The sequence below is a fragment of the Salmo salar genome, chromosome 08, assembly GCF_965601325.2.
Source record: "Salmo salar chromosome 08, fSalSal1, whole genome shotgun sequence".
In the NCBI taxonomy this organism is placed as follows: domain Eukaryota; kingdom Metazoa; phylum Chordata; class Actinopteri; order Salmoniformes; family Salmonidae; genus Salmo; species Salmo salar.
Window position 1 is genome coordinate 2,447,691 of NC_138298.1, and position 25,536 is coordinate 2,473,226.

Below are 25,536 nucleotides of genomic sequence, written 5' to 3' on the forward strand. Positions count from 1 at the left end.
TTTCATCAGCAACACTGCCTTGTAGTAAGCATTTAATGATGAATTGACTAAATGCAGCTTCCTGCCTTTTTAATAGGATCAAATTTCCTTGTGTTTTCAATTAGCATCTGCCTTGTATTTATAAGACAAACAAGAATATTGTTGCTGAATGCAGCTTGTGTGTGCTTTGTGCTCCTTTGCCCTGTTCAAATGATGAAAGGAAATAAAGTTTGTATTTTATCCAACTACCTGTGCTAAAAAGTGATGGGAACAGTGTTTGTAATTTCTTCTACTTTTTCAGTGACACAAAGTTCAAGCTGCTTATCTAATTGGTGAAAATGCAATGTCTGTTTATCACACTCACTTTGACTATATATGTTGTAGCAAGAGGTTGTTTCTCGCTTACGGCCATACCAGCCTGGGTACGCCCAATCTCGTCTGATCTCGGAAGCTAAGCAGGGTCGTGCCTGGTTAGTACTTGGATGGGAGACCGCCTGGGAATACCAGGTGCTGTAAGCATTTTGTCCACGAGGGTGTGCTCTTGCACTATTTCATCAGCAACACTGCCTTGTATTAAGCATTTAATGATGAATTGACTAAATGTCTGTTTTATCAGACTCACTTTGACTATATATGTTGTAGCAAGAGATTGTTTCTCGCTTACGGCCATACCAGCCTGGGTACGCCCGATCTCGTCTGATCTCGGAAGCTAAGCAGGGTCGGGCCTGGTTAGTACTTGGATGGGAGACCGCCTGGGAATACCAGGTGCTGTAAGCATTTTGTCCACGAGGGTGTGCCCCTGCACTATTTCATCAGCAACACTGCCTTGTAGTAAGCATTTAATGATGAATTGACTAAATGCAGCTTCCTGCCTTTTTAATAGGATCAAATTTCCTTGTGTTTTCAATTAGCATCTGCCTTGTATTTATAAGACAAACAAGAATATTGTTGCTGAATGCAGCTTGTGTGTGCTTTGTGCTCCTTTGCCCTGTTCAAATGATGAAAGGAAATAAAGTTTGTATTTTATCCAACTACCTGTGCTAAAAAGTGATGGGAACAGTGTTTGTAATTTCTTCTACTTTTTCAGTGACACAAAGTTCAAGCTGCTTATCTAATTGGTGAAAATGCAATGTCTGTTTATCACACTCACTTTGACTATATATGTTGTAGCAAGAGGTTGTTTCTCGCTTACGGCCATACCAGCCTGGGTACGCCCAATCTCGTCTGATCTCGGAAGCTAAGCAGGGTCGGGCCTGGTTAGTACTTGGATGGGAGACCGCCTGGGAATACCAGGTGCTGTAAGCATTTTGTCCACGAGGGTGTGCTCTTGCACTATTTCATCAGCAACACTGCCTTGTATTAAGCATTTAATGATGAATTGACTAAATGTCTGTTTTATCAGACTCACTTTGACTATATATGTTGTAGCAAGAGATTGTTTCTCGCTTACGGCCATACCAGCCTGGGTACGCCCGATCTCGTCTGATCTCGGAAGCTAAGCAGGGTCGGGCCTGGTTAGTACTTGGATGGGAGACCGCCTGGGAATACCAGGTGCTGTAAGCATTTTGTCCACGAGGGTGTGCCCCTGCACTATTTCATCAGCAACACTGCCTTGTAGTAAGCATTTAATGATGAATTGACTAAATGCAGCTTCCTGCCTTTTTAATAGGATCAAATTTCCTTGTGTTTTCAATTAGCATCTGCCTTGTATTTATAAGACAAACAAGAATATTGTTGCTGAATGCAGCTTGTGTGTGCTTTGTGCTCCTTTGCCCTGTTCAAATGATGAAAGGAAATAAAGTTTGTATTTTATCCAACTACCTGTGCTAAAAAGTGATGGGAACAGTGTTTGTAATTTCTTCTACTTTTTCAGTGACACAAAGTTCAAGCTGCTTATCTAATTGGTGAAAATGCAATGTCTGTTTATCACACTCACTTTGACTATATATGTTGTAGCAAGAGGTTGTTTCTCGCTTACGGCCATACCAGCCTGGGTACGCCCAATCTCGTCTGATCTCGGAAGCTAAGCAGGGTCGGGCCTGGTTAGTACTTGGATGGGAGACCGCCTGGGAATACCAGGTGCTGTAAGCATTTTGTCCACGAGGGTGTGCTCTTGCACTATTTCATCAGCAACACTGCCTTGTATTAAGCATTTAATGATGAATTGACTAAATGTCTGTTTTATCAGACTCACTTTGACTATATATGTTGTAGCAAGAGATTGTTTCTCGCTTACGGCCATACCAGCCTGGGTACGCCCGATCTCGTCTGATCTCGGAAGCTAAGCAGGGTCGGGCCTGGTTAGTACTTGGATGGGAGACCGCCTGGGAATACCAGGTGCTGTAAGCATTTTGTCCACGAGGGTGTGCCCCTGCACTATTTCATCAGCAACACTGCCTTGTAGTAAGCATTTAATGATGAATTGACTAAATGCAGCTTCCTGCCTTTTTAATAGGATCAAATTTCCTTGTGTTTTCAATTAGCATCTGCCTTGTATTTATAAGACAAACAAGAATATTGTTGCTGAATGCAGCTTGTGTGTGCTTTGTGCTCCTTTGCCCTGTTCAAATGATGAAAGGAAATAAAGTTTGTATTTTATCCAACTACCTGTGCTAAAAAGTGATGGGAACAGTGTTTGTAATTTCTTCTACTTTTTCAGTGACACAAAGTTCAAGCTGCTTATCTAATTGGTGAAAATGCAATGTCTGTTTATCACACTCACTTTGACTATATATGTTGTAGCAAGAGGTTGTTTCTCGCTTACGGCCATACCAGCCTGGGTACGCCCAATCTCGTCTGATCTCGGAAGCTAAGCAGGGTCGGGCCTGGTTAGTACTTGGATGGGAGACCGCCTGGGAATACCAGGTGCTGTAAGCATTTTGTCCACGAGGGTGTGCTCTTGCACTATTTCATCAGCAACACTGCCTTGTATTAAGCATTTAATGATGAATTGACTAAATGTCTGTTTTATCAGACTCACTTTGACTATATATGTTGTAGCAAGAGATTGTTTCTCGCTTACGGCCATACCAGCCTGGGTACGCCCGATCTCGTCTGATCTCGGAAGCTAAGCAGGGTCGGGCCTGGTTAGTACTTGGATGGGAGACCGCCTGGGAATACCAGGTGCTGTAAGCATTTTGTCCACGAGGGTGTGCCCCTGCACTATTTCATCAGCAACACTGCCTTGTAGTAAGCATTTAATGATGAATTGACTAAATGCAGCTTCCTGCCTTTTTAATAGGATCAAATTTCCTTGTGTTTTCAATTAGCATCTGCCTTGTATTTATAAGACAAACAAGAATATTGTTGCTGAATGCAGCTTGTGTGTGCTTTGTGCTCCTTTGCCCTGTTCAAATGATGAAAGGAAATAAAGTTTGTATTTTATCCAACTACCTGTGCTAAAAAGTGATGGGAACAGTGTTTGTAATTTCTTCTACTTTTTCAGTGACACAAAGTTCAAGCTGCTTATCTAATTGGTGAAAATGCAATGTCTGTTTATCACACTCACTTTGACTATATATGTTGTAGCAAGAGGTTGTTTCTCGCTTACGGCCATACCAGCCTGGGTACGCCCGATCTCGTCTGATCTCGGAAGCTAAGCAGGGTCGGGCCTGGTTAGTACTTGGATGGGAGACCGCCTGGGAATACCAGGTGCTGTAAGCATTTTGTCCACGAGGGTGTGCTCTTGCACTATTTCATCAGCAACACTGCCTTGTATTAAGCATTTAATGATGAATTGACTAAATGTCTGTTTTATCAGACTCACTTTGACTATATATGTTGTAGCAAGAGATTGTTTCTCGCTTACGGCCATACCAGCCTGGGTACGCCCGATCTCGTCTGATCTCGGAAGCTAAGCAGGGTCGGGCCTGGTTAGTACTTGGATGGGAGACCGCCTGGGAATACCAGGTGCTGTAAGCATTTTGTCCACGAGGGTGTGCCCCTGCACTATTTCATCAGCAACACTGCCTTGTAGTAAGCATTTAATGATGAATTGACTAAATGCAGCTTCCTGCCTTTTTAATAGGATCAAATTTCCTTGTGTTTTCAATTAGCATCTGCCTTGTATTTATAAGACAAACAAGAATATTGTTGCTGAATGCAGCTTGTGTGTGCTTTGTGCTCCTTTGCCCTGTTCAAATGATGAAAGGAAATAAAGTTTGTATTTTATCCAACTACCTGTGCTAAAAAGTGATGGGAACAGTGTTTGTAATTTCTTCTACTTTTTCAGTGACACAAAGTTCAAGCTGCTTATCTAATTGGTGAAAATGCAATGTCTGTTTATCACACTCACTTTGACTATATATGTTGTAGCAAGAGGTTGTTTCTCGCTTACGGCCATACCAGCCTGGGTACGCCCAATCTCGTCTGATCTCGGAAGCTAAGCAGGGTCGGGCCTGGTTAGTACTTGGATGGGAGACCGCCTGGGAATACCAGGTGCTGTAAGCATTTTGTCCACGAGGGTGTGCTCTTGCACTATTTCATCAGCAACACTGCCTTGTATTAAGCATTTAATGATGAATTGACTAAATGTCTGTTTTATCAGACTCACTTTGACTATATATGTTGTAGCAAGAGATTGTTTCTCGCTTACGGCCATACCAGCCTGGGTACGCCCGATCTCGTCTGATCTCGGAAGCTAAGCAGGGTCGGGCCTGGTTAGTACTTGGATGGGAGACCGCCTGGGAATACCAGGTGCTGTAAGCATTTTGTCCACGAGGGTGTGCCCCTGCACTATTTCATCAGCAACACTGCCTTGTAGTAAGCATTTAATGATGAATTGACTAAATGCAGCTTCCTGCCTTTTTAATAGGATCAAATTTCCTTGTGTTTTCAATTAGCATCTGCCTTGTATTTATAAGACAAACAAGAATATTGTTGCTGAATGCAGCTTGTGTGTGCTTTGTGCTCCTTTGCCCTGTTCAAATGATGAAAGGAAATAAAGTTTGTATTTTATCCAACTACCTGTGCTAAAAAGTGATGGGAACAGTGTTTGTAATTTCTTCTACTTTTTCAGTGACACAAAGTTCAAGCTGCTTATCTAATTGGTGAAAATGCAATGTCTGTTTATCACACTCACTTTGACTATATATGTTGTAGCAAGAGGTTGTTTCTCGCTTACGGCCATACCAGCCTGGGTACGCCCAATCTCGTCTGATCTCGGAAGCTAAGCAGGGTCGGGCCTGGTTAGTACTTGGATGGGAGACCGCCTGGGAATACCAGGTGCTGTAAGCATTTTGTCCACGAGGGTGTGCTCTTGCACTATTTCATCAGCAACACTGCCTTGTATTAAGCATTTAATGATGAATTGACTAAATGTCTGTTTTATCAGACTCACTTTGACTATATATGTTGTAGCAAGAGATTGTTTCTCGCTTACGGCCATACCAGCCTGGGTACGCCCGATCTCGTCTGATCTCGGAAGCTAAGCAGGGTCGGGCCTGGTTAGTACTTGGATGGGAGACCGCCTGGGAATACCAGGTGCTGTAAGCATTTTGTCCACGAGGGTGTGCCCCTGCACTATTTCATCAGCAACACTGCCTTGTAGTAAGCATTTAATGATGAATTGACTAAATGCAGCTTCCTGCCTTTTTAATAGGATCAAATTTCCTTGTGTTTTCAATTAGCATCTGCCTTGTATTTATAAGACAAACAAGAATATTGTTGCTGAATGCAGCTTGTGTGTGCTTTGTGCTCCTTTGCCCTGTTCAAATGATGAAAGGAAATAAAGTTTGTATTTTATCCAACTACCTGTGCTAAAAAGTGATGGGAACAGTGTTTGTAATTTCTTCTACTTTTTCAGTGACACAAAGTTCAAGCTGCTTATCTAATTGGTGAAAATGCAATGTCTGTTTATCACACTCACTTTGACTATATATGTTGTAGCAAGAGGTTGTTTCTCGCTTACGGCCATACCAGCCTGGGTACGCCCAATCTCGTCTGATCTCGGAAGCTAAGCAGGGTCGGGCCTGGTTAGTACTTGGATGGGAGACCGCCTGGGAATACCAGGTGCTGTAAGCATTTTGTCCACGAGGGTGTGCTCTTGCACTATTTCATCAGCAACACTGCCTTGTATTAAGCATTTAATGATGAATTGACTAAATGTCTGTTTTATCAGACTCACTTTGACTATATATGTTGTAGCAAGAGATTGTTTCTCGCTTACGGCCATACCAGCCTGGGTACGCCCGATCTCGTCTGATCTCGGAAGCTAAGCAGGGTCGGGCCTGGTTAGTACTTGGATGGGAGACCGCCTGGGAATACCAGGTGCTGTAAGCATTTTGTCCACGAGGGTGTGCCCCTGCACTATTTCATCAGCAACACTGCCTTGTAGTAAGCATTTAATGATGAATTGACTAAATGCAGCTTCCTGCCTTTTTAATAGGATCAAATTTCCTTGTGTTTTCAATTAGCATCTGCCTTGTATTTATAAGACAAACAAGAATATTGTTGCTGAATGCAGCTTGTGTGTGCTTTGTGCTCCTTTGCCCTGTTCAAATGATGAAAGGAAATAAAGTTTGTATTTTATCCAACTACCTGTGCTAAAAAGTGATGGGAACAGTGTTTGTAATTTCTTCTACTTTTTCAGTGACACAAAGTTCAAGCTGCTTATCTAATTGGTGAAAATGCAATGTCTGTTTATCACACTCACTTTGACTATATATGTTGTAGCAAGAGGTTGTTTCTCGCTTACGGCCATACCAGCCTGGGTACGCCCAATCTCGTCTGATCTCGGAAGCTAAGCAGGGTCGGGCCTGGTTAGTACTTGGATGGGAGACCGCCTGGGAATACCAGGTGCTGTAAGCATTTTGTCCACGAGGGTGTGCTCTTGCACTATTTCATCAGCAACACTGCCTTGTATTAAGCATTTAATGATGAATTGACTAAATGTCTGTTTTATCAGACTCACTTTGACTATATATGTTGTAGCAAGAGATTGTTTCTCGCTTACGGCCATACCAGCCTGGGTACGCCCGATCTCGTCTGATCTCGGAAGCTAAGCAGGGTCGGGCCTGGTTAGTACTTGGATGGGAGACCGCCTGGGAATACCAGGTGCTGTAAGCATTTTGTCCACGAGGGTGTGCCCCTGCACTATTTCATCAGCAACACTGCCTTGTAGTAAGCATTTAATGATGAATTGACTAAATGCAGCTTCCTGCCTTTTTAATAGGATCAAATTTCCTTGTGTTTTCAATTAGCATCTGCCTTGTATTTATAAGACAAACAAGAATATTGTTGCTGAATGCAGCTTGTGTGTGCTTTGTGCTCCTTTGCCCTGTTCAAATGATGAAAGGAAATAAAGTTTGTATTTTATCCAACTACCTGTGCTAAAAAGTGATGGGAACAGTGTTTGTAATTTCTTCTACTTTTTCAGTGACACAAAGTTCAAGCTGCTTATCTAATTGGTGAAAATGCAATGTCTGTTTATCACACTCACTTTGACTATATATGTTGTAGCAAGAGATTGTTTCTCGCTTACGGCCATACCAGCCTGGGTACGCCCGATCTCGTCTGATCTCGGAAGCTAAGCAGGGTCGGGCCTGGTTAGTACTTGGATGGGAGACCGCCTGGGAATACCAGGTGCTGTAAGCATTTTGTCCACGAGGGTGTGCCCCTGCACTATTTCATCAGCAACACTGCCTTGTAGTAAGCATTTAATGATGAATTGACTAAATGCAGCTTCCTGCCTTTTTAATAGGATCAAATTTCCTTGTGTTTTCAATTAGCATCTGCCTTGTATTTATAAGACAAACAAGAATATTGTTGCTGAATGCAGCTTGTGTGTGCTTTGTGCTCCTTTGCCCTGTTCAAATGATGAAAGGAAATAAAGTTTGTATTTTATCCAACTACCTGTGCTAAAAAGTGATGGGAACAGTGTTTGTAATTTCTTCTACTTTTTCAGTGACACAAAGTTCAAGCTGCTTATCTAATTGGTGAAAATGCAATGTCTGTTTATCACACTCACTTTGACTATATATGTTGTAGCAAGAGGTTGTTTCTCGCTTACGGCCATACCAGCCTGGGTACGCCCAATCTCGTCTGATCTCGGAAGCTAAGCAGGGTCGGGCCTGGTTAGTACTTGGATGGGAGACCGCCTGGGAATACCAGGTGCTGTAAGCATTTTGTCCACGAGGGTGTGCTCTTGCACTATTTCATCAGCAACACTGCCTTGTATTAAGCATTTAATGATGAATTGACTAAATGTCTGTTTTATCAGACTCACTTTGACTATATATGTTGTAGCAAGAGATTGTTTCTCGCTTACGGCCATACCAGCCTGGGTACGCCCGATCTCGTCTGATCTCGGAAGCTAAGCAGGGTCGGGCCTGGTTAGTACTTGGATGGGAGACCGCCTGGGAATACCAGGTGCTGTAAGCATTTTGTCCACGAGGGTGTGCCCCTGCACTATTTCATCAGCAACACTGCCTTGTAGTAAGCATTTAATGATGAATTGACTAAATGCAGCTTCCTGCCTTTTTAATAGGATCAAATTTCCTTGTGTTTTCAATTAGCATCTGCCTTGTATTTATAAGACAAACAAGAATATTGTTGCTGAATGCAGCTTGTGTGTGCTTTGTGCTCCTTTGCCCTGTTCAAATGATGAAAGGAAATAAAGTTTGTATTTTATCCAACTACCTGTGCTAAAAAGTGATGGGAACAGTGTTTGTAATTTCTTCTACTTTTTCAGTGACACAAAGTTCAAGCTGCTTATCTAATTGGTGAAAATGCAATGTCTGTTTATCACACTCACTTTGACTATATATGTTGTAGCAAGAGGTTGTTTCTCGCTTACGGCCATACCAGCCTGGGTACGCCCAATCTCGTCTGATCTCGGAAGCTAAGCAGGGTCGGGCCTGGTTAGTACTTGGATGGGAGACCGCCTGGGAATACCAGGTGCTGTAAGCATTTTGTCCACGAGGGTGTGCTCTTGCACTATTTCATCAGCAACACTGCCTTGTATTAAGCATTTAATGATGAATTGACTAAATGTCTGTTTTATCAGACTCACTTTGACTATATATGTTGTAGCAAGAGATTGTTTCTCGCTTACGGCCATACCAGCCTGGGTACGCCCGATCTCGTCTGATCTCGGAAGCTAAGCAGGGTCGGGCCTGGTTAGTACTTGGATGGGAGACCGCCTGGGAATACCAGGTGCTGTAAGCATTTTGTCCACGAGGGTGTGCCCCTGCACTATTTCATCAGCAACACTGCCTTGTAGTAAGCATTTAATGATGAATTGACTAAATGCAGCTTCCTGCCTTTTTAATAGGATCAAATTTCCTTGTGTTTTCAATTAGCATCTGCCTTGTATTTATAAGACAAACAAGAATATTGTTGCTGAATGCAGCTTGTGTGTGCTTTGTGCTCCTTTGCCCTGTTCAAATGATGAAAGGAAATAAAGTTTGTATTTTATCCAACTACCTGTGCTAAAAAGTGATGGGAACAGTGTTTGTAATTTCTTCTACTTTTTCAGTGACACAAAGTTCAAGCTGCTTATCTAATTGGTGAAAATGCAATGTCTGTTTATCACACTCACTTTGACTATATATGTTGTAGCAAGAGGTTGTTTCTCGCTTACGGCCATACCAGCCTGGGTACGCCCAATCTCGTCTGATCTCGGAAGCTAAGCAGGGTCGGGCCTGGTTAGTACTTGGATGGGAGACCGCCTGGGAATACCAGGTGCTGTAAGCATTTTGTCCACGAGGGTGTGCTCTTGCACTATTTCATCAGCAACACTGCCTTGTATTAAGCATTTAATGATGAATTGACTAAATGTCTGTTTTATCAGACTCACTTTGACTATATATGTTGTAGCAAGAGATTGTTTCTCGCTTACGGCCATACCAGCCTGGGTACGCCCGATCTCGTCTGATCTCGGAAGCTAAGCAGGGTCGGGCCTGGTTAGTACTTGGATGGGAGACCGCCTGGGAATACCAGGTGCTGTAAGCATTTTGTCCACGAGGGTGTGCCCCTGCACTATTTCATCAGCAACACTGCCTTGTAGTAAGCATTTAATGATGAATTGACTAAATGCAGCTTCCTGCCTTTTTAATAGGATCAAATTTCCTTGTGTTTTCAATTAGCATCTGCCTTGTATTTATAAGACAAACAAGAATATTGTTGCTGAATGCAGCTTGTGTGTGCTTTGTGCTCCTTTGCCCTGTTCAAATGATGAAAGGAAATAAAGTTTGTATTTTATCCAACTACCTGTGCTAAAAAGTGATGGGAACAGTGTTTGTAATTTCTTCTACTTTTTCAGTGACACAAAGTTCAAGCTGCTTATCTAATTGGTGAAAATGCAATGTCTGTTTATCACACTCACTTTGACTATATATGTTGTAGCAAGAGATTGTTTCTCGCTTACGGCCATACCAGCCTGGGTACGCCCGATCTCGTCTGATCTCGGAAGCTAAGCAGGGTCGGGCCTGGTTAGTACTTGGATGGGAGACCGCCTGGGAATACCAGGTGCTGTAAGCATTTTGTCCACGAGGGTGTGCTCTTGCACTATTTCATCAGCAACACTGCCTTGTATTAAGCATTTAATGATGAATTGACTAAATGTCTGTTTTATCAGACTCACTTTGACTATATATGTTGTAGCAAGCGATTGTTTCTCGCTTACGGCCATACCAGCCTGGGTACGCCCGATCTCGTCTGATCTCGGAAGCTAAGCAGGGTCGGGCCTGGTTAGTACTTGGATGGGAGACCGCCTGGGAATACCAGGTGCTGTAAGCATTTTGTCCACGAGGGTGTGCCCCTGCACTATTTCATCAGCAACACTGCCTTGTAGTAAGCATTTAATGATGAATTGACTAAATGCAGCTTCCTGCCTTTTTAATAGGATCAAATTTCCTTGTGTTTTCAATTAGCATCTGCCTTGTATTTATAAGACAAACAAGAATATTGTTGCTGAATGCAGCTTGTGTGTGCTTTGTGCTCCTTTGCCCTGTTCAAATGATGAAAGGAAATAAAGTTTGTATTTTATCCAACTACCTGTGCTAAAAAGTGATGGGAACAGTGTTTGTAATTTCTTCTACTTTTTCAGTGACACAAAGTTCAAGCTGCTTATCTAATTGGTGAAAATGCAATGTCTGTTTATCACACTCACTTTGACTATATATGTTGTAGCAAGAGGTTGTTTCTCGCTTACGGCCATACCAGCCTGGGTACGCCCAATCTCGTCTGATCTCGGAAGCTAAGCAGGGTCGGGCCTGGTTAGTACTTGGATGGGAGACCGCCTGGGAATACCAGGTGCTGTAAGCATTTTGTCCACGAGGGTGTGCTCTTGCACTATTTCATCAGCAACACTGCCTTGTATTAAGCATTTAATGATGAATTGACTAAATGTCTGTTTTATCAGACTCACTTTGACTATATATGTTGTAGCAAGAGATTGTTTCTCGCTTACGGCCATACCAGCCTGGGTACGCCCGATCTCGTCTGATCTCGGAAGCTAAGCAGGGTCGGGCCTGGTTAGTACTTGGATGGGAGACCGCCTGGGAATACCAGGTGCTGTAAGCATTTTGTCCACGAGGGTGTGCCCCTGCACTATTTCATCAGCAACACTGCCTTGTAGTAAGCATTTAATGATGAATTGACTAAATGCAGCTTCCTGCCTTTTTAATAGGATCAAATTTCCTTGTGTTTTCAATTAGCATCTGCCTTGTATTTATAAGACAAACAAGAATATTGTTGCTGAATGCAGCTTGTGTGTGCTTTGTGCTCCTTTGCCCTGTTCAAATGATGAAAGGAAATAAAGTTTGTATTTTATCCAACTACCTGTGCTAAAAAGTGATGGGAACAGTGTTTGTAATTTCTTCTACTTTTTCAGTGACACAAAGTTCAAGCTGCTTATCTAATTGGTGAAAATGCAATGTCTGTTTATCACACTCACTTTGACTATATATGTTGTAGCAAGAGGTTGTTTCTCGCTTACGGCCATACCAGCCTGGGTACGCCCAATCTCGTCTGATCTCGGAAGCTAAGCAGGGTCGGGCCTGGTTAGTACTTGGATGGGAGACCGCCTGGGAATACCAGGTGCTGTAAGCATTTTGTCCACGAGGGTGTGCTCTTGCACTATTTCATCAGCAACACTGCCTTGTATTAAGCATTTAATGATGAATTGACTAAATGTCTGTTTTATCAGACTCACTTTGACTATATATGTTGTAGCAAGAGATTGTTTCTCGCTTACGGCCATACCAGCCTGGGTACGCCCGATCTCGTCTGATCTCGGAAGCTAAGCAGGGTCGGGCCTGGTTAGTACTTGGATGGGAGACCGCCTGGGAATACCAGGTGCTGTAAGCATTTTGTCCACGAGGGTGTGCCCCTGCACTATTTCATCAGCAACACTGCCTTGTAGTAAGCATTTAATGATGAATTGACTAAATGCAGCTTCCTGCCTTTTTAATAGGATCAAATTTCCTTGTGTTTTCAATTAGCATCTGCCTTGTATTTATAAGACAAACAAGAATATTGTTGCTGAATGCAGCTTGTGTGTGCTTTGTGCTCCTTTGCCCTGTTCAAATGATGAAAGGAAATAAAGTTTGTATTTTATCCAACTACCTGTGCTAAAAAGTGATGGGAACAGTGTTTGTAATTTCTTCTACTTTTTCAGTGACACAAAGTTCAAGCTGCTTATCTAATTGGTGAAAATGCAATGTCTGTTTATCACACTCACTTTGACTATATATGTTGTAGCAAGAGGTTGTTTCTCGCTTACGGCCATACCAGCCTGGGTACGCCCAATCTCGTCTGATCTCGGAAGCTAAGCAGGGTCGGGCCTGGTTAGTACTTGGATGGGAGACCGCCTGGGAATACCAGGTGCTGTAAGCATTTTGTCCACGAGGGTGTGCTCTTGCACTATTTCATCAGCAACACTGCCTTGTATTAAGCATTTAATGATGAATTGACTAAATGTCTGTTTTATCAGACTCACTTTGACTATATATGTTGTAGCAAGAGATTGTTTCTCGCTTACGGCCATACCAGCCTGGGTACGCCCGATCTCGTCTGATCTCGGAAGCTAAGCAGGGTCGGGCCTGGTTAGTACTTGGATGGGAGACCGCCTGGGAATACCAGGTGCTGTAAGCATTTTGTCCACGAGGGTGTGCCCCTGCACTATTTCATCAGCAACACTGCCTTGTAGTAAGCATTTAATGATGAATTGACTAAATGCAGCTTCCTGCCTTTTTAATAGGATCAAATTTCCTTGTGTTTTCAATTAGCATCTGCCTTGTATTTATAAGACAAACAAGAATATTGTTGCTGAATGCAGCTTGTGTGTGCTTTGTGCTCCTTTGCCCTGTTCAAATGATGAAAGGAAATAAAGTTTGTATTTTATCCAACTACCTGTGCTAAAAAGTGATGGGAACAGTGTTTGTAATTTCTTCTACTTTTTCAGTGACACAAAGTTCAAGCTGCTTATCTAATTGGTGAAAATGCAATGTCTGTTTATCACACTCACTTTGACTATATATGTTGTAGCAAGAGGTTGTTTCTCGCTTACGGCCATACCAGCCTGGGTACGCCCAATCTCGTCTGATCTCGGAAGCTAAGCAGGGTCGGGCCTGGTTAGTACTTGGATGGGAGACCGCCTGGGAATACCAGGTGCTGTAAGCATTTTGTCCACGAGGGTGTGCTCTTGCACTATTTCATCAGCAACACTGCCTTGTATTAAGCATTTAATGATGAATTGACTAAATGTCTGTTTTATCAGACTCACTTTGACTATATATGTTGTAGCAAGAGATTGTTTCTCGCTTACGGCCATACCAGCCTGGGTACGCCCGATCTCGTCTGATCTCGGAAGCTAAGCAGGGTCGGGCCTGGTTAGTACTTGGATGGGAGACCGCCTGGGAATACCAGGTGCTGTAAGCATTTTGTCCACGAGGGTGTGCCCCTGCACTATTTCATCAGCAACACTGCCTTGTAGTAAGCATTTAATGATGAATTGACTAAATGCAGCTTCCTGCCTTTTTAATAGGATCAAATTTCCTTGTGTTTTCAATTAGCATCTGCCTTGTATTTATAAGACAAACAAGAATATTGTTGCTGAATGCAGCTTGTGTGTGCTTTGTGCTCCTTTGCCCTGTTCAAATGATGAAAGGAAATAAAGTTTGTATTTTATCCAACTACCTGTGCTAAAAAGTGATGGGAACAGTGTTTGTAATTTCTTCTACTTTTTCAGTGACACAAAGTTCAAGCTGCTTATCTAATTGGTGAAAATGCAATGTCTGTTTATCACACTCACTTTGACTATATATGTTGTAGCAAGAGATTGTTTCTCGCTTACGGCCATACCAGCCTGGGTACGCCCGATCTCGTCTGATCTCGGAAGCTAAGCAGGGTCGGGCCTGGTTAGTACTTGGATGGGAGACCGCCTGGGAATACCAGGTGCTGTAAGCATTTTGTCCACGAGGGTGTGCCCCTGCACTATTTCATCAGCAACACTGCCTTGTAGTAAGCATTTAATGATGAATTGACTAAATGCAGCTTCCTGCCTTTTTAATAGGATCAAATTTCCTTGTGTTTTCAATTAGCATCTGCCTTGTATTTATAAGACAAACAAGAATATTGTTGCTGAATGCAGCTTGTGTGTGCTTTGTGCTCCTTTGCCCTGTTCAAATGATGAAAGGAAATAAAGTTTGTATTTTATCCAACTACCTGTGCTAAAAAGTGATGGGAACAGTGTTTGTAATTTCTTCTACTTTTTCAGTGACACAAAGTTCAAGCTGCTTATCTAATTGGTGAAAATGCAATGTCTGTTTATCACACTCACTTTGACTATATATGTTGTAGCAAGAGGTTGTTTCTCGCTTACGGCCATACCAGCCTGGGTACGCCCAATCTCGTCTGATCTCGGAAGCTAAGCAGGGTCGGGCCTGGTTAGTACTTGGATGGGAGACCGCCTGGGAATACCAGGTGCTGTAAGCATTTTGTCCACGAGGGTGTGCTCTTGCACTATTTCATCAGCAACACTGCCTTGTATTAAGCATTTAATGATGAATTGACTAAATGTCTGTTTTATCAGACTCACTTTGACTATATATGTTGTAGCAAGAGATTGTTTCTCGCTTACGGCCATACCAGCCTGGGTACGCCCGATCTCGTCTGATCTCGGAAGCTAAGCAGGGTCGGGCCTGGTTAGTACTTGGATGGGAGACCGCCTGGGAATACCAGGTGCTGTAAGCATTTTGTCCACGAGGGTGTGCCCCTGCACTATTTCATCAGCAACACTGCCTTGTAGTAAGCATTTAATGATGAATTGACTAAATGCAGCTTCCTGCCTTTTTAATAGGATCAAATTTCCTTGTGTTTTCAATTAGCATCTGCCTTGTATTTATAAGACAAACAAGAATATTGTTGCTGAATGCAGCTTGTGTGTGCTTTGTGCTCCTTTGCCCTGTTCAAATGATGAAAGGAAATAAAGTTTGTATTTTATCCAACTACCTGTGCTAAAAAGTGATGGGAACAGTGTTTGTAATTTCTTCTACTTTTTCAGTGACACAAAGTTCAAGCTGCTTATCTAATTGGTGAAAATGCAATGTCTGTTTATCACACTCACTTTGACTATATATGTTGTAGCAAGAGGTTGTTTCTCGCTTACGGCCATACCAGCCTGGGTACGCCCAATCTCGTCTGATCTCGGAAGCTAAGCAGGGTCGTGCCTGGTTAGTACTTGGATGGGAGACCGCCTGGGAATACCAGGTGCTGTAAGCATTTTGTCCACGAGGGTGTGCTCTTGCACTATTTCATCAGCAACACTGCCTTGTATTAAGCATTTAATGATGAATTGACTAAATGTCTGTTTTATCAGACTCACTTTGACTATATATGTTGTAGCAAGAGATTGTTTCTCGCTTACGGCCATACCAGCCTGGGTACGCCCGATCTCGTCTGATCTCGGAAGCTAAGCAGGGTCGGGCCTGGTTAGTACTTGGATGGGAGACCGCCTGGGAATACCAGGTGCTGTAAGCATTTTGTCCACGAGGGTGTGCCCCTGCACTATTTCATCAGCAACACTGCCTTGTAGTAAGCATTTAATGATGAATTGACTAAATGCAGCTTCCTGCCTTTTTAATAGGATCAAATTTCCTTGTGTTTTCAATTAGCATCTGCCTTGTATTTATAAGACAAACAAGAATATTGTTGCTGAATGCAGCTTGTGTGTGCTTTGTGCTCCTTTGCCCTGTTCAAATGATGAAAGGAAATAAAGTTTGTATTTTATCCAACTACCTGTGCTAAAAAGTGATGGGAACAGTGTTTGTAATTTCTTCTACTTTTTCAGTGACACAAAGTTCAAGCTGCTTATCTAATTGGTGAAAATGCAATGTCTGTTTATCACACTCACTTTGACTATATATGTTGTAGCAAGAGGTTGTTTCTCGCTTACGGCCATACCAGCCTGGGTACGCCCAATCTCGTCTGATCTCGGAAGCTAAGCAGGGTCGGGCCTGGTTAGTACTTGGATGGGAGACCGCCTGGGAATACCAGGTGCTGTAAGCATTTTGTCCACGAGGGTGTGCTCTTGCACTATTTCATCAGCAACACTGCCTTGTATTAAGCATTTAATGATGAATTGACTAAATGTCTGTTTTATCAGACTCACTTTGACTATATATGTTGTAGCAAGAGATTGTTTCTCGCTTACGGCCATACCAGCCTGGGTACGCCCGATCTCGTCTGATCTCGGAAGCTAAGCAGGGTCGGGCCTGGTTAGTACTTGGATGGGAGACCGCCTGGGAATACCAGGTGCTGTAAGCATTTTGTCCACGAGGGTGTGCCCCTGCACTATTTCATCAGCAACACTGCCTTGTAGTAAGCATTTAATGATGAATTGACTAAATGCAGCTTCCTGCCTTTTTAATAGGATCAAATTTCCTTGTGTTTTCAATTAGCATCTGCCTTGTATTTATAAGACAAACAAGAATATTGTTGCTGAATGCAGCTTGTGTGTGCTTTGTGCTCCTTTGCCCTGTTCAAATGATGAAAGGAAATAAAGTTTGTATTTTATCCAACTACCTGTGCTAAAAAGTGATGGGAACAGTGTTTGTAATTTCTTCTACTTTTTCAGTGACACAAAGTTCAAGCTGCTTATCTAATTGGTGAAAATGCAATGTCTGTTTATCACACTCACTTTGACTATATATGTTGTAGCAAGAGGTTGTTTCTCGCTTACGGCCATACCAGCCTGGGTACGCCCAATCTCGTCTGATCTCGGAAGCTAAGCAGGGTCGGGCCTGGTTAGTACTTGGATGGGAGACCGCCTGGGAATACCAGGTGCTGTAAGCATTTTGTCCACGAGGGTGTGCTCTTGCACTATTTCATCAGCAACACTGCCTTGTATTAAGCATTTAATGATGAATTGACTAAATGTCTGTTTTATCAGACTCACTTTGACTATATATGTTGTAGCAAGAGATTGTTTCTCGCTTACGGCCATACCAGCCTGGGTACGCCCGATCTCGTCTGATCTCGGAAGCTAAGCAGGGTCGGGCCTGGTTAGTACTTGGATGGGAGACCGCCTGGGAATACCAGGTGCTGTAAGCATTTTGTCCACGAGGGTGTGCCCCTGCACTATTTCATCAGCAACACTGCCTTGTAGTAAGCATTTAATGATGAATTGACTAAATGCAGCTTCCTGCCTTTTTAATAGGATCAAATTTCCTTGTGTTTTCAATTAGCATCTGCCTTGTATTTATAAGACAAACAAGAATATTGTTGCTGAATGCAGCTTGTGTGTGCTTTGTGCTCCTTTGCCCTGTTCAAATGATGAAAGGAAATAAAGTTTGTATTTTATCCAACTACCTGTGCTAAAAAGTGATGGGAACAGTGTTTGTAATTTCTTCTACTTTTTCAGTGACACAAAGTTCAAGCTGCTTATCTAATTGGTGAAAATGCAATGTCTGTTTATCACACTCACTTTGACTATATATGTTGTAGCAAGAGATTGTTTCTCGCTTACGGCCATACCAGCCTGGGTACGCCCGATCTCGTCTGATCTCGGAAGCTAAGCAGGGTCGGGCCTGGTTAGTACTTGGATGGGAGACCGCCTGGGAATACCAGGTGCTGTAAGCATTTTGTCCACGAGGGTGTGCCCCTGCACTATTTCATCAGCAACACTGCCTTGTAGTAAGCATTTAATGATGAATTGACTAAATGCAGCTTCCTGCCTTTTTAATAGGATCAAATTTCCTTGTGTTTTCAATTAGCATCTGCCTTGTATTTATAAGACAAACAAGAATATTGTTGCTGAATGCAGCTTGTGTGTGCTTTGTGCTCCTTTGCCCTGTTCAAATGATGAAAGGAAATAAAGTTTGTATTTTATCCAACTACCTGTGCTAAAAAGTGATGGGAACAGTGTTTGTAATTTCTTCTACTTTTTCAGTGACACAAAGTTCAAGCTGCTTATCTAATTGGTGAAAATGCAATGTCTGTTTATCACACTCACTTTGACTATATATGTTGTAGCAAGAGGTTGTTTCTCGCTTACGGCCATACCAGCCTGGGTACGCCCAATCTCGTCTGATCTCGGAAGCTAAGCAGGGTCGGGCCTGGTTAGTACTTGGATGGGAGACCGCCTGGGAATACCAGGTGCTGTAAGCATTTTGTCCACGAGGGTGTGCTCTTGCACTATTTCATCAGCAACACTGCCTTGTATTAAGCATTTAATGATGAATTGACTAAATGTCTGTTTTATCAGACTCACTTTGACTATATATGTTGTAGCAAGAGATTGTTTCTCGCTTACGGCCATACCAGCCTGGGTACGCCCGATCTCGTCTGATCTCGGAAGCTAAGCAGGGTCGGGCCTGGTTAGTACTTGGATGGGAGACCGCCTGGGAATACCAGGTGCTGTAAGCATTTTGTCCACGAGGGTGTGCCCCTGCACTATTTCATCAGCAACACTGCCTTGTAGTAAGCATTTAATGATGAATTGACTAAATGCAGCTTCCTGCCTTTTTAATAGGATCAAATTTCCTTGTGTTTTCAATTAGCATCTGCCTTGTATTTATAAGACAAACAAGAATATTGTTGCTGAATGCAGCTTGTGTGTGCTTTGTGCTCCTTTGCCCTGTTCAAATGATGAAAGGAAATAAAGTTTGTATTTTATCCAACTACCTGTGCTAAAAAGTGATGGGAACAGTGTTTGTAATTTCTTCTACTTTTTCAGTGACACAAAGTTCAAGCTGCTTATCTAATTGGTGAAAATGCAATGTCTGTTTATCACACTCACTTTGACTATATATGTTGTAGCAAGAGGTTGTTTCTCGCTTACGGCCATACCAGCCTGGGTACGCCCAATCTCGTCTGATCTCGGAAGCTAAGCAGGGTCGGGCCTGGTTAGTACTTGGATGGGAGACCGCCTGGGAATACCAGGTGCTGTAAGCATTTTGTCCACGAGGGTGTGCTCTTGCACTATTTCATCAGCAACACTGCCTTGTATTAAGCATTTAATGATGAATTGACTAAATGTCTGTTTTATCAGACTCACTTTGACTATATATGTTGTAGCAAGAGATTGTTTCTCGCTTACGGCCATACCAGCCTGGGTACGCCCGATCTCGTCTGATCTCGGAAGCTAAGCAGGGTCGGGCCTGGTTAGTACTTGGATGGGAGACCGCCTGGGAATACCAGGTGCTGTAAGCATTTTGTCCACGAGGGTGTGCCCCTGCACTATTTCATCAGCAACACTGCCTTGTAGTAAGCATTTAATGATGAATTGACTAAATGCAGCTTCCTGCCTTTTTAATAGGATCAAATTTCCTTGTGTTTTCAATTAGCATCTGCCTTGTATTTATAAGACAAACAAGAATATTGTTGCTGAATGCAGCTTGTGTGTGCTTTGTGCTCCTTTGCCCTGTTCAAATGATGAAAGGAAATAAAGTTTGTATTTTATCCAACTACCTGTGCTAAAAAGTGATGGGAACAGTGTTTGTAATTTCTTCTACTTTTTCAGTGACACAAAGTTCAAGCTGCTTATCTAATTGGTGAAAATGCAATGTCTGTTTATCACACTCACTTTGACTATATATGTTGTAGCAAGAGGTTGTTTCTCGCTTACGGCCATACCAGCCTGGGTACGCCCAATCTCGTCTGATCTCGGAAGCTAAGCAGGGTCGGGCCTGGTTAGTACTTGGATGGGAGACCGCCTGGGAATACCAGGTGCTGTAAGCATTTTGTCCACGAGGGTGTGCTCTTGCACTATTTCATCAGCAACACTGCCTTGTATTAAGCATTTAATGATGAATTGACTAAATGTCTGTTTTATCAGACTCACTTTGACTATATATGTTGTAGCAAGAGATTGTTTCTCGCTTACGGCCATACCAGCCTGGGTACGCCCGATCTCGTCTGATCTCGGAAGCTAAGCAGGGTCGGGCCTGGTTAGTACTTGGATGGGAGACCGCCTGGGAATACCAGGTGCTGTAAGCATTTTGTCCACGAGGGTGTGCCCCTGCACTATTTCATCAGCAACACTGCCTTGTAGTAAGCATTTAATGATGAATTGACTAAATGCAGCTTCCTGCCTTTTTAATAGGATCAAATTTCCTTGTGTTTTCAATTAGCATCTGCCTTGTATTTATAAGACAAACAAGAATATTGTTGCTGAATGCAGCTTGTGTGTGCTTTGTGCTCCTTTGCCCTGTTCAAATGATGAAAGGAAATAAAGTTTGTATTTTATCCAACTACCTGTGCTAAAAAGTGATGGGAACAGTGTTTGTAATTTCTTCTACTTTTTCAGTGACACAAAGTTCAAGCTGCTTATCTAATTGGTGAAAATGCAATGTCTGTTTATCACACTCACTTTGACTATATATGTTGTAGCAAGAGATTGTTTCTCGCTTACGGCCATACCAGCCTGGGTACGCCCGATCTCGTCTGATCTCGGAAGCTAAGCAGGGTCGGGCCTGGTTAGTACTTGGATGGGAGACCGCCTGGGAATACCAGGTGCTGTAAGCATTTTGTCCACGAGGGTGTGCCCCTGCACTATTTCATCAGCAACACTGCCTTGTAGTAAGCATTTAATGATGAATTGACTAAATGCAGCTTCCTGCCTTTTTAATAGGATCAAATTTCCTTGTGTTTTCAATTAGCATCTGCCTTGTATTTATAAGACAAACAAGAATATTGTTGCTGAATGCAGCTTGTGTGTGCTTTGTGCTCCTTTGCCCTGTTCAAATGATGAAAGGAAATAAAGTTTGTATTTTATCCAACTACCTGTGCTAAAAAGTGATGGGAACAGTGTTTGTAATTTCTTCTACTTTTTCAGTGACACAAAGTTCAAGCTGCTTATCTAATTGGTGAAAATGCAATGTCTGTTTATCACACTCACTTTGACTATATATGTTGTAGCAAGAGATTGTTTCTCGCTTACGGCCATACAAGCCTGGGTACGCCCGATCTCGTCTGATCTCGGAAGCTAAGCAGGGTCGGGCCTGGTTAGTACTTGGATGGGAGACCGCCTGGGAATACCAGGTGCTGTAAGCATTTTGTCCACGAGGGTGTGCTCTTGCACTATTTCATCAGCAACACTGCCTTGTATTAAGCATTTAATGATGAATTGACTAAATGTCTGTTTTATCAGACTCACTTTGACTATATATGTTGTAGCAAGAGATTGTTTCTCGCTTACGGCCATACCAGCCTGGGTACGCCCGATCTCGTCTGATCTCGGAAGCTAAGCAGGGTCGGGCCTGGTTAGTACTTGGATGGGAGACCGCCTGGGAATACCAGGTGCTGTAAGCATTTTGTCCACGAGGGTGTGCCCCTGCACTATTTCATCAGCAACACTGCCTTGTAGTAAGCATTTAATGATGAATTGACTAAATGCAGCTTCCTGCCTTTTTAATAGGATCAAATTTCCTTGTGTTTTCAATTAGCATCTGCCTTGTATTTATAAGACAAACAAGAATATTGTTGCTGAATGCAGCTTGTGTGTGCTTTGTGCTCCTTTGCCCTGTTCAAATGATGAAAGGAAATAAAGTTTGTATTTTATCCAACTACCTGTGCTAAAAAGTGATGGGAACAGTGTTTGTAATTTCTTCTACTTTTTCAGTGACACAAAGTTCAAGCTGCTTATCTAATTGGTGAAAATGCAATGTCTGTTTATCACACTCACTTTGACTATATATGTTGTAGCAAGAGGTTGTTTCTCCCTTACGGCCATACCAGCCTGGGTACGCCCAATCTCGTCTGATCTCGGAAGCTAAGCAGGGTCGGGCCTGGTTAGTACTTGGATGGGAGACCGCCTGGGAATACCAGGTGCTGTAAGCATTTTGTCCACGAGGGTGTGCTCTTGCACTATTTCATCAGCAACACTGCCTTGTATTAAGCATTTAATGATGAATTGACTAAATGTCTGTTTTATCAGACTCACTTTGACTATATATGTTGTAGCAAGAGATTGTTTCTCGCTTACGGCCATACCAGCCTGGGTACGCCCGATCTCGTCTGATCTCGGAAGCTAAGCAGGGTCGGGCCTGGTTAGTACTTGGATGGGAGACCGCCTGGGAATACCAGGTGCTGTAAGCATTTTGTCCACGAGGGTGTGCCCCTGCACTATTTCATCAGCAACACTGCCTTGTAGTAAGCATTTAATGATGAATTGACTAAATGCAGCTTCCTGCCTTTTTAATAGGATCAAATTTCCTTGTGTTTTCAATTAGCATCTGCCTTGTATTTATAAGACAAACAAGAATATTGTTGCTGAATGCAGCTTGTGTGTGCTTTGTGCTCCTTTGCCCTGTTCAAATGATGAAAGGAAATAAAGTTTGTATTTTATCCAACTACCTGTGCTAAAAAGTGATGGGAACAGTGTTTGTAATTTCTTCTACTTTTTCAGTGACACAAAGTTCAAGCTGCTTATCTAATTGGTGAAAATGCAATGTCTGTTTATCACACTCACTTTGACTATATATGTTGTAGCAAGAGGTTGTTTCTCGCTTACGGCCATACCAGCCTGGGTACGCCCAATCTCGTCTGATCTCGGAAGCTAAGCAGGGTCGTGCCTGGTTAGTACTTGGATGGGAGACCGCCTGGGAATACCAGGTGCTGTAAGCATTTTGTCCACGAGGGTGTGCTCTTGCACTATTTCATCAGCAACACTGCCTTGTATTAAGCATTTAATGATGAATTGACTAAATGTCTGTTTTATCAGACTCACTTTGACTATATATGTTGTAGCAAGAGATTGTTTCTCGCTTACGGCCATACCAGCCTGGGTACGCCCGATCTCGTCTGATCTCGGAAGCTAAGCAGGGTCGGGCCTGGTTAGTACTTGGATGGGAGACCGCCTGGGAATACCAGGTGCTGTAAGCATTTTGTCCACGAGGGTGTGCCCCTGCACTATTTCATCAGCAACACTGCCTTGTAGTAAGCATTTAATGATGAATTGACTAAATGCAGCTTCCTGCCTTTTTAATAGGATCAAATTTCCTTGTGTTTTCAATTAGCATCTGCCTTGTATTTATAAGACAAACAAGAATATTGTTGCTGAATGCAGCTTGTGTGTGCTTTGTGCTCCTTTGCCCTGTTCAAATGATGAAAGGAAATAAAGTTTGTATTTTATCCAACTACCTGTGCTAAAAAGTGATGGGAAGAGTGTTTGTAATTTCTTCTACTTTTTCAGTGACACAAAGTTCAAGCTGCTTATCTAATTGGTGGAAATGCAATGTCTGTTTATCACACTCACTTTGACTATATATGTTGTAGCAAGAGATTTTTTCTTGCTTACGGCCATACCAGCCTGGGTACGCACGATCTCGGCTGCTCTCGGAAGCTAAGCAGGGTCGGGCCTGGTTAGTACTTGGATGGGAGACCGCCTGGGAATACCAGGTGCTGTAAGCATTTTGTCCACGAGGGTGTGCTCTTGCACTATTTCATCAGCAACACTGCCTTGTAGTAAGCATTTAATGATGAATTGACTAAATGTCTGTTTTATCAGACTCACTTTGACTATATATGTTGTAGCAAGAGGTTGTTTCTCGCTTACGGCCATACCAGCCTGGGTACGCCCAATCTCGTCTGATCTCGGAAGCTAAGCAGGGTCGGGCCTGGTTAGTACTTGGATGGGAGACCGCCTGGGAATACCAGGTGCTGTAAGCATTTTGTCCACGAGGGTGTGCTCTTGCACTATTTCATCAGCAACACTGCCTTGTATTAAGCATTTAATGATGAATTGACTAAATGTCTGTTTTATCAGACTCACTTTGACTATATATGTTGTAGCAAGAGATTGTTTCTCGCTTACGGCCATACCAGCCTGGGTACGCCCGATCTCGTCTGATCTCGGAAGCTAAGCAGGGTCGGGCCTGGTTAGTACTTGGATGGGAGACCGCCTGGGAATACCAGGTGCTGTAAGCATTTTGTCCACGAGGGTGTGCCCCTGCACTATTTCATCAGCAACACTGCCTTGTAGTAAGCATTTAATGATGAATTGACTAAATGCAGCTTCCTGCCTTTTTAATAGGATCAAATTTCCTTGTGTTTTCAATTAGTATCTGCCTTGTATTTATAAGACAAACAAGAATATTGTTGCTGAATGCAGCTTGTGTGTGCTTTGTGCTCCTTTGCCCTGTTCAAATGATGAAAGGAAATAAAGTTTGTATTTTATCCAACTACCTGTGCTAAAAAGTGATGGGAACAGTGTTTGTAATTTCTTCTACTTTTTCAGTGACACAAAGTTCAAGCTGCTTATCTAATTGGTGAAAATGCAATGTCTGTTTATCACACTCACTTTGACTATATATGTTGTAGCAAGAGATTGTTTCTCGCTTACGGCCATACAAGCCTGGGTACGCCCGATCTCGTCTGATCTCGGAAGCTAAGCAGGGTCGGGCCTGGTTAGTACTTGGATGGGAGACCGCCTGGGAATACCAGGTGCTGTAAGCATTTTGTCCACGAGGGTGTGCTCTTGCACTATTTCATCAGCAACACTGCCTTGTATTAAGCATTTAATGATGAATTGACTAAATGTCTGTTTTATCAGACTCACTTTGACTATATATGTTGTAGCAAGAGATTGTTTCTCGCTTACGGCCATACCAGCCTGGGTACGCCCGATCTCGTCTGATCTCGGAAGCTAAGCAGGGTCGGGCCTGGTTAGTACTTGGATGGGAGACCGCCTGGGAATACCAGGTGCTGTAAGCATTTTGTCCACGAGGGTGTGCCCCTGCACTATTTCATCAGCAACACTGCCTTGTAGTAAGCATTTAATGATGAATTGACTAAATGCAGCTTCCTGCCTTTTTAATAGGATCAAATTTCCTTGTGTTTTCAATTAGCATCTGCCTTGTATTTATAAGACAAACAAGAATATTGTTGCTGAATGCAGCTTGTGTGTGCTTTGTGCTCCTTTGCCCTGTTCAAATGATGAAAGGAAATAAAGTTTGTATTTTATCCAACTACCTGTGCTAAAAAGTGATGGGAACAGTGTTTGTAATTTCTTCTACTTTTTCAGTGACACAAAGTTCAAGCTGCTTATCTAATTGGTGAAAATGCAATGTCTGTTTATCACACTCACTTTGACTATATATGTTGTAGCAAGAGGTT

The 25,536-nt window shown here is 42.8% G+C and overlaps 62 non-coding genes and 1 pseudogene across 62 annotated transcripts; all 63 read left to right on the forward strand.

Moving 5' to 3' along the window:
* The first annotated feature begins 379 nt into the window (after nucleotides 1-379).
* On the forward strand, nucleotides 380-498 carry LOC145852174 (5S ribosomal RNA). Its single transcript, XR_014374028.1, has one exon. It is a non-coding gene; the product is annotated as a 5S ribosomal RNA (ribosomal RNA).
* A 139-nt stretch (nucleotides 499-637) lies between these two features.
* LOC145855525 (5S ribosomal RNA) lies at nucleotides 638-756 on the forward strand. Its single transcript, XR_014376412.1, has one exon. It is a non-coding gene; the product is annotated as a 5S ribosomal RNA (ribosomal RNA).
* Nucleotides 757-1,165: 409 nt separating this feature from the next.
* On the forward strand, nucleotides 1,166-1,284 carry LOC145885979 (5S ribosomal RNA). The gene has a single exon (XR_014397563.1). It is a non-coding gene; the product is annotated as a 5S ribosomal RNA (ribosomal RNA).
* A 139-nt stretch (nucleotides 1,285-1,423) lies between these two features.
* LOC145855526 (5S ribosomal RNA) lies at nucleotides 1,424-1,542 on the forward strand. Its single transcript, XR_014376413.1, has one exon. It is a non-coding gene; the product is annotated as a 5S ribosomal RNA (ribosomal RNA).
* A 409-nt stretch (nucleotides 1,543-1,951) lies between these two features.
* LOC145885980 (5S ribosomal RNA) lies at nucleotides 1,952-2,070 on the forward strand. Its single transcript, XR_014397564.1, has one exon. It is a non-coding gene; the product is annotated as a 5S ribosomal RNA (ribosomal RNA).
* A 139-nt stretch (nucleotides 2,071-2,209) lies between these two features.
* On the forward strand, nucleotides 2,210-2,328 carry LOC145855527 (5S ribosomal RNA). Its single transcript, XR_014376414.1, has one exon. It is a non-coding gene; the product is annotated as a 5S ribosomal RNA (ribosomal RNA).
* Nucleotides 2,329-2,737: 409 nt separating this feature from the next.
* LOC145885981 (5S ribosomal RNA) lies at nucleotides 2,738-2,856 on the forward strand. The gene has a single exon (XR_014397565.1). It is a non-coding gene; the product is annotated as a 5S ribosomal RNA (ribosomal RNA).
* A 139-nt stretch (nucleotides 2,857-2,995) lies between these two features.
* LOC145855528 (5S ribosomal RNA) lies at nucleotides 2,996-3,114 on the forward strand. Its single transcript, XR_014376415.1, has one exon. It is a non-coding gene; the product is annotated as a 5S ribosomal RNA (ribosomal RNA).
* Nucleotides 3,115-3,523: 409 nt separating this feature from the next.
* LOC145855529 (5S ribosomal RNA) lies at nucleotides 3,524-3,642 on the forward strand. Its single transcript, XR_014376416.1, has one exon. It is a non-coding gene; the product is annotated as a 5S ribosomal RNA (ribosomal RNA).
* Nucleotides 3,643-3,781: 139 nt separating this feature from the next.
* Nucleotides 3,782-3,900, forward strand: LOC145855530 (5S ribosomal RNA). Its single transcript, XR_014376418.1, has one exon. It is a non-coding gene; the product is annotated as a 5S ribosomal RNA (ribosomal RNA).
* Nucleotides 3,901-4,309: 409 nt separating this feature from the next.
* Nucleotides 4,310-4,428, forward strand: LOC145885982 (5S ribosomal RNA). Its single transcript, XR_014397566.1, has one exon. It is a non-coding gene; the product is annotated as a 5S ribosomal RNA (ribosomal RNA).
* A 139-nt stretch (nucleotides 4,429-4,567) lies between these two features.
* Nucleotides 4,568-4,686, forward strand: LOC145855531 (5S ribosomal RNA). Its single transcript, XR_014376419.1, has one exon. It is a non-coding gene; the product is annotated as a 5S ribosomal RNA (ribosomal RNA).
* Nucleotides 4,687-5,095: 409 nt separating this feature from the next.
* Nucleotides 5,096-5,214, forward strand: LOC145885983 (5S ribosomal RNA). The gene has a single exon (XR_014397567.1). It is a non-coding gene; the product is annotated as a 5S ribosomal RNA (ribosomal RNA).
* Nucleotides 5,215-5,353: 139 nt separating this feature from the next.
* Nucleotides 5,354-5,472, forward strand: LOC145855532 (5S ribosomal RNA). The gene has a single exon (XR_014376420.1). It is a non-coding gene; the product is annotated as a 5S ribosomal RNA (ribosomal RNA).
* Nucleotides 5,473-5,881: 409 nt separating this feature from the next.
* LOC145885984 (5S ribosomal RNA) lies at nucleotides 5,882-6,000 on the forward strand. The gene has a single exon (XR_014397568.1). It is a non-coding gene; the product is annotated as a 5S ribosomal RNA (ribosomal RNA).
* A 139-nt stretch (nucleotides 6,001-6,139) lies between these two features.
* On the forward strand, nucleotides 6,140-6,258 carry LOC145855533 (5S ribosomal RNA). The gene has a single exon (XR_014376421.1). It is a non-coding gene; the product is annotated as a 5S ribosomal RNA (ribosomal RNA).
* Nucleotides 6,259-6,667: 409 nt separating this feature from the next.
* LOC145885985 (5S ribosomal RNA) lies at nucleotides 6,668-6,786 on the forward strand. The gene has a single exon (XR_014397569.1). It is a non-coding gene; the product is annotated as a 5S ribosomal RNA (ribosomal RNA).
* A 139-nt stretch (nucleotides 6,787-6,925) lies between these two features.
* Nucleotides 6,926-7,044, forward strand: LOC145855535 (5S ribosomal RNA). The gene has a single exon (XR_014376423.1). It is a non-coding gene; the product is annotated as a 5S ribosomal RNA (ribosomal RNA).
* Nucleotides 7,045-7,453: 409 nt separating this feature from the next.
* On the forward strand, nucleotides 7,454-7,572 carry LOC145855536 (5S ribosomal RNA). Its single transcript, XR_014376424.1, has one exon. It is a non-coding gene; the product is annotated as a 5S ribosomal RNA (ribosomal RNA).
* Nucleotides 7,573-7,981: 409 nt separating this feature from the next.
* LOC145885986 (5S ribosomal RNA) lies at nucleotides 7,982-8,100 on the forward strand. The gene has a single exon (XR_014397570.1). It is a non-coding gene; the product is annotated as a 5S ribosomal RNA (ribosomal RNA).
* A 139-nt stretch (nucleotides 8,101-8,239) lies between these two features.
* LOC145855537 (5S ribosomal RNA) lies at nucleotides 8,240-8,358 on the forward strand. Its single transcript, XR_014376425.1, has one exon. It is a non-coding gene; the product is annotated as a 5S ribosomal RNA (ribosomal RNA).
* Nucleotides 8,359-8,767: 409 nt separating this feature from the next.
* LOC145885988 (5S ribosomal RNA) lies at nucleotides 8,768-8,886 on the forward strand. Its single transcript, XR_014397572.1, has one exon. It is a non-coding gene; the product is annotated as a 5S ribosomal RNA (ribosomal RNA).
* Nucleotides 8,887-9,025: 139 nt separating this feature from the next.
* On the forward strand, nucleotides 9,026-9,144 carry LOC145855538 (5S ribosomal RNA). The gene has a single exon (XR_014376426.1). It is a non-coding gene; the product is annotated as a 5S ribosomal RNA (ribosomal RNA).
* Nucleotides 9,145-9,553: 409 nt separating this feature from the next.
* Nucleotides 9,554-9,672, forward strand: LOC145885989 (5S ribosomal RNA). The gene has a single exon (XR_014397573.1). It is a non-coding gene; the product is annotated as a 5S ribosomal RNA (ribosomal RNA).
* A 139-nt stretch (nucleotides 9,673-9,811) lies between these two features.
* LOC145855539 (5S ribosomal RNA) lies at nucleotides 9,812-9,930 on the forward strand. Its single transcript, XR_014376427.1, has one exon. It is a non-coding gene; the product is annotated as a 5S ribosomal RNA (ribosomal RNA).
* Nucleotides 9,931-10,339: 409 nt separating this feature from the next.
* On the forward strand, nucleotides 10,340-10,458 carry LOC145855540 (5S ribosomal RNA). Its single transcript, XR_014376428.1, has one exon. It is a non-coding gene; the product is annotated as a 5S ribosomal RNA (ribosomal RNA).
* Nucleotides 10,459-10,597: 139 nt separating this feature from the next.
* Nucleotides 10,598-10,716, forward strand: LOC145855541 (5S ribosomal RNA). Its single transcript, XR_014376429.1, has one exon. It is a non-coding gene; the product is annotated as a 5S ribosomal RNA (ribosomal RNA).
* A 409-nt stretch (nucleotides 10,717-11,125) lies between these two features.
* Nucleotides 11,126-11,244, forward strand: LOC145885991 (5S ribosomal RNA). The gene has a single exon (XR_014397574.1). It is a non-coding gene; the product is annotated as a 5S ribosomal RNA (ribosomal RNA).
* Nucleotides 11,245-11,383: 139 nt separating this feature from the next.
* LOC145855542 (5S ribosomal RNA) lies at nucleotides 11,384-11,502 on the forward strand. Its single transcript, XR_014376430.1, has one exon. It is a non-coding gene; the product is annotated as a 5S ribosomal RNA (ribosomal RNA).
* Nucleotides 11,503-11,911: 409 nt separating this feature from the next.
* Nucleotides 11,912-12,030, forward strand: LOC145885992 (5S ribosomal RNA). The gene has a single exon (XR_014397575.1). It is a non-coding gene; the product is annotated as a 5S ribosomal RNA (ribosomal RNA).
* A 139-nt stretch (nucleotides 12,031-12,169) lies between these two features.
* Nucleotides 12,170-12,288, forward strand: LOC145855543 (5S ribosomal RNA). The gene has a single exon (XR_014376431.1). It is a non-coding gene; the product is annotated as a 5S ribosomal RNA (ribosomal RNA).
* Nucleotides 12,289-12,697: 409 nt separating this feature from the next.
* Nucleotides 12,698-12,816, forward strand: LOC145885993 (5S ribosomal RNA). The gene has a single exon (XR_014397576.1). It is a non-coding gene; the product is annotated as a 5S ribosomal RNA (ribosomal RNA).
* Nucleotides 12,817-12,955: 139 nt separating this feature from the next.
* On the forward strand, nucleotides 12,956-13,074 carry LOC145855544 (5S ribosomal RNA). Its single transcript, XR_014376432.1, has one exon. It is a non-coding gene; the product is annotated as a 5S ribosomal RNA (ribosomal RNA).
* Nucleotides 13,075-13,483: 409 nt separating this feature from the next.
* On the forward strand, nucleotides 13,484-13,602 carry LOC145885994 (5S ribosomal RNA). The gene has a single exon (XR_014397577.1). It is a non-coding gene; the product is annotated as a 5S ribosomal RNA (ribosomal RNA).
* A 139-nt stretch (nucleotides 13,603-13,741) lies between these two features.
* LOC145855546 (5S ribosomal RNA) lies at nucleotides 13,742-13,860 on the forward strand. The gene has a single exon (XR_014376434.1). It is a non-coding gene; the product is annotated as a 5S ribosomal RNA (ribosomal RNA).
* Nucleotides 13,861-14,269: 409 nt separating this feature from the next.
* On the forward strand, nucleotides 14,270-14,388 carry LOC145855547 (5S ribosomal RNA). Its single transcript, XR_014376435.1, has one exon. It is a non-coding gene; the product is annotated as a 5S ribosomal RNA (ribosomal RNA).
* Nucleotides 14,389-14,797: 409 nt separating this feature from the next.
* On the forward strand, nucleotides 14,798-14,916 carry LOC145885995 (5S ribosomal RNA). The gene has a single exon (XR_014397578.1). It is a non-coding gene; the product is annotated as a 5S ribosomal RNA (ribosomal RNA).
* Nucleotides 14,917-15,055: 139 nt separating this feature from the next.
* Nucleotides 15,056-15,174, forward strand: LOC145855548 (5S ribosomal RNA). The gene has a single exon (XR_014376436.1). It is a non-coding gene; the product is annotated as a 5S ribosomal RNA (ribosomal RNA).
* A 409-nt stretch (nucleotides 15,175-15,583) lies between these two features.
* LOC145852175 (5S ribosomal RNA) lies at nucleotides 15,584-15,702 on the forward strand. Its single transcript, XR_014374029.1, has one exon. It is a non-coding gene; the product is annotated as a 5S ribosomal RNA (ribosomal RNA).
* A 139-nt stretch (nucleotides 15,703-15,841) lies between these two features.
* LOC145855549 (5S ribosomal RNA) lies at nucleotides 15,842-15,960 on the forward strand. The gene has a single exon (XR_014376437.1). It is a non-coding gene; the product is annotated as a 5S ribosomal RNA (ribosomal RNA).
* A 409-nt stretch (nucleotides 15,961-16,369) lies between these two features.
* Nucleotides 16,370-16,488, forward strand: LOC145885996 (5S ribosomal RNA). Its single transcript, XR_014397580.1, has one exon. It is a non-coding gene; the product is annotated as a 5S ribosomal RNA (ribosomal RNA).
* Nucleotides 16,489-16,627: 139 nt separating this feature from the next.
* LOC145855550 (5S ribosomal RNA) lies at nucleotides 16,628-16,746 on the forward strand. Its single transcript, XR_014376438.1, has one exon. It is a non-coding gene; the product is annotated as a 5S ribosomal RNA (ribosomal RNA).
* Nucleotides 16,747-17,155: 409 nt separating this feature from the next.
* On the forward strand, nucleotides 17,156-17,274 carry LOC145885997 (5S ribosomal RNA). Its single transcript, XR_014397581.1, has one exon. It is a non-coding gene; the product is annotated as a 5S ribosomal RNA (ribosomal RNA).
* A 139-nt stretch (nucleotides 17,275-17,413) lies between these two features.
* On the forward strand, nucleotides 17,414-17,532 carry LOC145855551 (5S ribosomal RNA). The gene has a single exon (XR_014376439.1). It is a non-coding gene; the product is annotated as a 5S ribosomal RNA (ribosomal RNA).
* A 409-nt stretch (nucleotides 17,533-17,941) lies between these two features.
* On the forward strand, nucleotides 17,942-18,060 carry LOC145855552 (5S ribosomal RNA). Its single transcript, XR_014376440.1, has one exon. It is a non-coding gene; the product is annotated as a 5S ribosomal RNA (ribosomal RNA).
* A 409-nt stretch (nucleotides 18,061-18,469) lies between these two features.
* Nucleotides 18,470-18,588, forward strand: LOC145885998 (5S ribosomal RNA). The gene has a single exon (XR_014397582.1). It is a non-coding gene; the product is annotated as a 5S ribosomal RNA (ribosomal RNA).
* A 139-nt stretch (nucleotides 18,589-18,727) lies between these two features.
* Nucleotides 18,728-18,846, forward strand: LOC145855553 (5S ribosomal RNA). Its single transcript, XR_014376441.1, has one exon. It is a non-coding gene; the product is annotated as a 5S ribosomal RNA (ribosomal RNA).
* A 409-nt stretch (nucleotides 18,847-19,255) lies between these two features.
* On the forward strand, nucleotides 19,256-19,374 carry LOC145886000 (5S ribosomal RNA). Its single transcript, XR_014397584.1, has one exon. It is a non-coding gene; the product is annotated as a 5S ribosomal RNA (ribosomal RNA).
* A 139-nt stretch (nucleotides 19,375-19,513) lies between these two features.
* Nucleotides 19,514-19,632, forward strand: LOC145855554 (5S ribosomal RNA). The gene has a single exon (XR_014376442.1). It is a non-coding gene; the product is annotated as a 5S ribosomal RNA (ribosomal RNA).
* A 409-nt stretch (nucleotides 19,633-20,041) lies between these two features.
* On the forward strand, nucleotides 20,042-20,160 carry LOC145886001 (5S ribosomal RNA). Its single transcript, XR_014397585.1, has one exon. It is a non-coding gene; the product is annotated as a 5S ribosomal RNA (ribosomal RNA).
* A 139-nt stretch (nucleotides 20,161-20,299) lies between these two features.
* LOC145855555 (5S ribosomal RNA) lies at nucleotides 20,300-20,418 on the forward strand. The gene has a single exon (XR_014376443.1). It is a non-coding gene; the product is annotated as a 5S ribosomal RNA (ribosomal RNA).
* Nucleotides 20,419-20,827: 409 nt separating this feature from the next.
* On the forward strand, nucleotides 20,828-20,946 carry LOC145855557 (5S ribosomal RNA). The gene has a single exon (XR_014376445.1). It is a non-coding gene; the product is annotated as a 5S ribosomal RNA (ribosomal RNA).
* A 409-nt stretch (nucleotides 20,947-21,355) lies between these two features.
* LOC145886422 (5S ribosomal RNA) lies at nucleotides 21,356-21,474 on the forward strand. The gene has a single exon (XR_014398007.1). It is a non-coding gene; the product is annotated as a 5S ribosomal RNA (ribosomal RNA).
* Nucleotides 21,475-21,613: 139 nt separating this feature from the next.
* Nucleotides 21,614-21,732, forward strand: LOC145855558 (5S ribosomal RNA). The gene has a single exon (XR_014376446.1). It is a non-coding gene; the product is annotated as a 5S ribosomal RNA (ribosomal RNA).
* A 409-nt stretch (nucleotides 21,733-22,141) lies between these two features.
* LOC145851459 (5S ribosomal RNA) lies at nucleotides 22,142-22,260 on the forward strand. Its single transcript, XR_014373310.1, has one exon. It is a non-coding gene; the product is annotated as a 5S ribosomal RNA (ribosomal RNA).
* A 139-nt stretch (nucleotides 22,261-22,399) lies between these two features.
* On the forward strand, nucleotides 22,400-22,518 carry LOC145855559 (5S ribosomal RNA). Its single transcript, XR_014376447.1, has one exon. It is a non-coding gene; the product is annotated as a 5S ribosomal RNA (ribosomal RNA).
* Nucleotides 22,519-22,927: 409 nt separating this feature from the next.
* LOC145852176 (5S ribosomal RNA) lies at nucleotides 22,928-23,046 on the forward strand. Its single transcript, XR_014374030.1, has one exon. It is a non-coding gene; the product is annotated as a 5S ribosomal RNA (ribosomal RNA).
* Nucleotides 23,047-23,185: 139 nt separating this feature from the next.
* LOC145855560 (5S ribosomal RNA) lies at nucleotides 23,186-23,304 on the forward strand. Its single transcript, XR_014376448.1, has one exon. It is a non-coding gene; the product is annotated as a 5S ribosomal RNA (ribosomal RNA).
* A 409-nt stretch (nucleotides 23,305-23,713) lies between these two features.
* LOC145852723 (uncharacterized) lies at nucleotides 23,714-23,832 on the forward strand (annotated as a pseudogene).
* Nucleotides 23,833-23,971: 139 nt separating this feature from the next.
* LOC145886002 (5S ribosomal RNA) lies at nucleotides 23,972-24,090 on the forward strand. Its single transcript, XR_014397586.1, has one exon. It is a non-coding gene; the product is annotated as a 5S ribosomal RNA (ribosomal RNA).
* A 139-nt stretch (nucleotides 24,091-24,229) lies between these two features.
* Nucleotides 24,230-24,348, forward strand: LOC145855561 (5S ribosomal RNA). The gene has a single exon (XR_014376449.1). It is a non-coding gene; the product is annotated as a 5S ribosomal RNA (ribosomal RNA).
* Nucleotides 24,349-24,757: 409 nt separating this feature from the next.
* Nucleotides 24,758-24,876, forward strand: LOC145886423 (5S ribosomal RNA). The gene has a single exon (XR_014398008.1). It is a non-coding gene; the product is annotated as a 5S ribosomal RNA (ribosomal RNA).
* Nucleotides 24,877-25,015: 139 nt separating this feature from the next.
* LOC145855562 (5S ribosomal RNA) lies at nucleotides 25,016-25,134 on the forward strand. The gene has a single exon (XR_014376450.1). It is a non-coding gene; the product is annotated as a 5S ribosomal RNA (ribosomal RNA).
* Nucleotides 25,135-25,536: the final 402 nt, after the last annotated feature.